The following is a 5,819-nucleotide window of genomic DNA, read 5'->3' as shown; positions in this document are numbered from 1 at the left end:
AAACAAGAACTCAATCCAAAGATTTTGGCATGAATTAAATGTTTAGGTTCATGCAATAAAAAAAATATAACTGCTTTGAAATCTGTCGTCCATTTTTTTTTTGTCTGTGAGCTATGGTAATAACTGTTAATAACTTGACTACAATAGACTTATTGTAGTTTCCAGCACGATTCTGATTTGCTGGAATATTATTTTACAGCAGCAGGATATTATAACCTTGTTTCTTGTGTTCCATTTGTGCACTAGTACTTCTATTTCTCAGTGACTTCAAGCTATTTTTCTTGATTTTTCTGACCTCGTTCAAATGCAAGCATTAGGCATGAGATGTGTAATTCCTATTTCAATACTATTCCATTAATGTTTAGAGGTTAGTCAAAGCCTATTTTACATCCTATAGTATTTTCTATGTAAGTGCTATGTACATGCAATTTTTCTTTTGGACCCTCAATTTCAGTTAGGTAGATTCTATTTACACTATATGTAAATGCTAGCGCTATTCCAGTGGGTTTTAGGTTCATAGTTTTTTCACTCTATATATTTATCTTCGGCCGTTGGCGAAACCAGGATCGGACCGGATCAGACCGGACCGGACCGTGTCGGATCGGATCTAATCGGAGCGTATTGACAAAACTCGGACCAGTCCCACCAAACGTAGACGGTCACCAGACAACGTGCTGAAGACAGGAGAAGTTTGTCCCTTTCTTTCTTGTGTCCAACGTTGCTTTGCTCGGGGAAGTTTTCATTTTTATTTTGGTGTTGTTTACATTTTTTGCGACCTCTAAACCACTCTGGTCGCTTTAGGTGATTTTTGCATTCGTTTGGAGAATACGTTTCCAGTTTTTTCTCATGGAAGAAGTTTTTTTTTTTACTGGTTTTGCGTATCCGGCTTAATTACCACCCTGTTTATTTTTTGTTGAGTTTTTTTTGCGACAGTTTACTGCATTGTATAATAAGAGCCCTTTTGGCTAATTTGTTATTGCGTAGACCTCAATATTGTATGTACAATAGAAGCGGCTGGTCAGATGGCTGGTCGGCTCCATCCTACTGTCTCTAGTGTTTATGTGGGAAATATAAATGGAATTGTCAAGGACTGGGGTAAAGTAAATAATTGTTGTCAGTTTTCATGTTTGAAGAAGAAGACCGTTCTGTGCGTACGCAGTCAATTCGCTCATTGACGACAATTTGTCATATCGTATCTTTCATAATTCCGCCTCGGAATCTGTAATCATCTCTGCAAAAAAAGGATTTCGATGAGTCTCAATAAATGACGAGACGACTGCACAAGAGAGAAAGGCACAGAATTCGACTTCTCCCCTCTTCAGCACGTTGTATGGTGACCGTCTACGTTTGGTGGGAAATTTTGATACTGATCCAGTCCGAGTTTTGCCAATACGCTCCAATCCGATCCGATCCGATACCGTCCTGTCCGGTACGGTGCGATCCGGTGCGCTCCGGTCCGATCCTGGTTTTGCCAACGGCCGAATTTACAGCAGCTTGTGTTTCCGACTGCTTCATAGGAGTTTCCAACCTTGAAGATAAATATATAGAGAGAGAAAACGATGAACTTAAAACCCACTGGAATATCGCTGAAATAACCAAAGTACGCTACAAAAACACTGATAAGGTATCAAGAAGACAAGGTAAAGCATTTTTGTTCCATTCGTGTTCTTTATTTTCGACTCCTAAACACGCTTGCAAATTCACATACAAACTCTTATAATTTTAAGTGATCGTGATGCTCAAATTACAACGTTAGCTTGGGGTACCTTCTGTAAAATCTCCTGTAATCTCCCGTAACGTGTTTTGAATTAAGTTCAGGTTCTAAGGATGCTTTTTTTTGGGGGGGGGGGGGAGGGGGCAATCCAAAAAAGGATTTGTGATCTCGGATCAATGGATTCTTCAGCGTGACAAAAACGCAAAATCCAAAAAAGGATTTTTTTTTCCATGACAACGCAAAGAAACAAACCCAGAGTTGCGTGCAATTTCAAAAACAAACGAGATGCTTACAGAAAATACAACAACAACATCTTTATTTATACCATACAATGACAACAGAGAGAGAGAAAAAAAAGGACAATATTACATATGTAAGGTATAAAGCCGCCTAGAAAATAACTATAGAGCTAATCTGGCTAGGAGGCAAACTAATAAACTATTTCAAATAATATTTTTCTCAGTTGCTGCATGGAGGTACAAGAATGAAGAAAAAGCAAGCACACGCACACACATAAGTCATCGTTCAAAGAAAATTGGAAAACAAAACAACAGCAACAACAACAAGAAAAAGAAAAAAAAAAGTCTCGAGAATGTCATTTTTAAGGACCGTTTAAAGTTCCAATGGCTAAGACTCTTAAGAGATTCTTGAAGATTATTCCAAAGAAAAGCTCCTTTAAAGGGAATATTAAATACACCATAGTTTGTTCTCACGGAAGGAATACAAAATGTAAATCTTGAGGCCAGCCTAGTTTCATAATTGTGCCTTGAAGATATAGGGGTAAAGAAATTACTGAAGGAAGATGGGAGCATATTTAAATGAAATTTAAACATAAAAATACAATTTAATTCATATATAACATCAAGGAATTTCAGAATGTTCAAATCTTTATATAAAGGAGAAGTATGATCATTATACTGGGAAAAGGAAATGATTCTTATTGCCTTTTTCTGCAATACAATTAATGGATTTAGAGTAGTTACGTAAGTAAGCCCCAGATGGTGGCACCATATATAAGAAAAGGGTAAATAAGAGAAAAATACATTTGTTTTAAAATAGTAAGAGAGACATAATGACGCGACTTAGCTAGGATCCCAATACCCCTAGAGATTTTCTTACTTAACTGATGAATGTGTTCCTTGAAATTAAGATGAGCATCCATTACTACTCCAAGATATTTGATATGGTCCTTTTGTTTAATTGGTGTTTGGTTTACTTTCAACAAGATGGTTTTAGCTGTTTTTTTCTGAAAAGGGTGGAAGATAATAAAACTTGTTTTATCAATATTTAAGGACAATTTGTTAGCACAAAGCCAATCATAGACATGTTTCAGTTCTTGATTCACTCTAGTTTCAAAAGAATCCAAGGATGAGTCGGTTAAAAATAAATTTGAATCGTCTGCAAAGAGGTGAAAATCAAACACAGTGGAACAATTACTAAAATCATTGATATATAAAAGGAATAAGAGGGGACCAGGAACTTAACAATGAGGGACACCACACGTAATGGGTTCTGAAATTGACTTAGGTTACCAATGGATACAAATTGAGATCGATTAGATAGATAGGAAACAAACCAGTCATAGCCACACCACGGATGCCATATAAGTATAGTTTAGCTAGCAAGATGCTATGGTCAACAGTGTCAAAAGCTTTGCGGAGATCAAGGAATACACCACAGGAAAAAAGGCGACCTTCAATTGCTCTCTGGATTTTATCAGTAATTAACAATAGGGCATGCTCAGTTGAATGATTTGTACGAAAACCGAACTGCCCTGAAAAAAATGATGTTGTGTTTGTCTAGGAATTTAGTTAGTCTATTAAAAATTAACTTTTCTAGAATCTGATTAAAAATTGGAAGAAGAGATATTGGTCTGTAATTTGTTAGCAACAGACGAGATCAATACAATACAATAAATACTTAATTGACCGTTTTTCAGGGACAATGAAACAACGAAACGACGGAACAGAACAACAACAGCTGTTAAGAATCCCAACTGGCCGGAGGCAAACCAGTTGACTATTTACAAGTGCAGCTGGGAAGTTGAACCAAGGACTACCAGGATCAAATTCAACGAGTGGTCAGCGTGGGTCTTGAACCCGGGATCTCCGGATCTCAAGGCAAGCTTCCAGACTTGTAGACAGGAATAACACGTGCAATTTTTTAAAGCATCACGAACAGAGCCAGAGGAAAATGAGAAATTATATAAAATCTCCAGATGCTTAGAGATCACAAACTTTAAAATCTTCAGAAGGGGAACAGGGATACTAAAGGGGCACATGCTTTTCCAGATCTAAGACTAGAAATAATATCTTGAATTTCTTGAAGAGAAGTGGCACTAAGAAAAAAAGCTGTTAGTTAATGGCTTAAAAAGAAAGGTTGAAAAATTGAGAACGCATGTTTTATGAGTCAAATGAGTCAATGAGTCATCAGTCATGAGTCAATGAGACTCAGTCAATATAGCAATAATTTGTTGATGAAGCCTAAGCCCTCGTTTCAGTGATTAGGCCTAAGCACTCTCTGAAATTTTAGCTTTCATTTTATGGTTTAATTAACTGCACTAACTCGTTGACTCATTGACTCATAAATACTTAACACTCTGAACAATTAGTGTCAACCCTTGGGATAGCTTGACTCAAATTCTTCCCAATATTTACAAAGTAATCATTAAACTCGTTTGCAATGTCACAAGTGTTGGACAAAACTAACTTTGTTAGTGGAATTAACAACTATTTTAAAAGGGGTAACATAAGCCATGGGTTTGAGGGCTACAATTATCCAAATATTTTTTATATTTAACTTGTTGCACCTGAAATAGTTCTCATAATACAATTTCTTGCTAATTTTAATAACATGATTTAACTTATTTCTAAATAGTTTGAATTTGGCATACAGGCACTAATTTCTAGTCCTGATGAATCTCCTGTATATCACATTCTTAGTGTTTATTGACGTTTGAAGGCCAATAAATATCCAAGGTTTTGATCTAAACTTGATTTCCTTTCTTGAAAGCTTCCTCAGAGGCACATGAGAATTAATAATTTCATTCGATCTAGTAATAAAACAGGAAAATATATCATTAATATTATCCATGCCATGAAACGAGATGCTTCCGGGAAGCATACACTGGGTTGCCTGTGGTACGTGTTACAGAAAATCAGAAGGCACTGAATTGTGTGGTATTGAATTACAGCATTCCAGTCTCTGAAGAATGAAAAAATAAAAGAGAAGCGAGAAACATTGTCCTCAGGGCTGATAATTTTCAAGTTCCCTCACAACTTCTTTTCACCACAAGTTTAAGCGTGCCCTCTGAGCATCTGACAGCTTTGTAATACTAAAACTTTTAGTAACTGGATGGGTGACCTAAACAATATATCCCTTCATAAAACAGAAGCATCGGACCGAAAATGCTATTAACTCTAACAAATGCGAACTCAGCAAAGTACAGATTTTGTTAGCTTGCTTTATGCAAAACAAATATTGATGCAAAAGTAAATAACTATTGATACACAGTTTTTAGAAAGAGCGGAAGGAAGTTTCCGGGATGGTCGATCGAGAATAAAATATTTACGACATGAAAACAACATTAATTTTCAACTGTGAATATGGAATATAAAAAGTTACGATCAGCGACAAACATTTTGGAAGATTTTTGCAACGTTCAATTTTGTTAATCTACTTTTGGCTGCACAAAGAAATCGCAAAATCGAAAGTGACATCGCCGGAATTCAGCGGGCGCCGTGATTAAGTTACTGCGGCATGTTTACTCACCAAATAGTGAGACATCTGTGTCAAATGATGACAAGATACCGGGTTTTCGTAAGTTTCTTTTTCTATCAAGTTTTATAAAGTCTGACAATGAATGAGCGATTTCAAAACAAAGATCACAATCGCCCACCATTGTTTCTGCAAAGTCAAAAATTTACTCTCCAAGACGAGATTATTTATCACCAGGTAATTCCATCATTTTGGGAATAGCAGCTACTTTATTGCTCATCGGCGTCACAATTTTTCACTGATTTTTGGGCTCATTCTGTTGAAACTCAAGCGCGCTTCCAAGAGACCTGTTTATTTTCGTGAACCTTTCCTGCTTACAGGGCAATAC

The sequence above is a fragment of the Montipora capricornis genome, chromosome 11, assembly GCF_036669925.1.
Source record: "Montipora capricornis isolate CH-2021 chromosome 11, ASM3666992v2, whole genome shotgun sequence".
In the NCBI taxonomy this organism is placed as follows: domain Eukaryota; kingdom Metazoa; phylum Cnidaria; class Anthozoa; order Scleractinia; family Acroporidae; genus Montipora; species Montipora capricornis.
The sequence above is the reverse complement of the archived record's forward strand: the minus strand, read 5'-3'. Positions refer to the sequence as shown.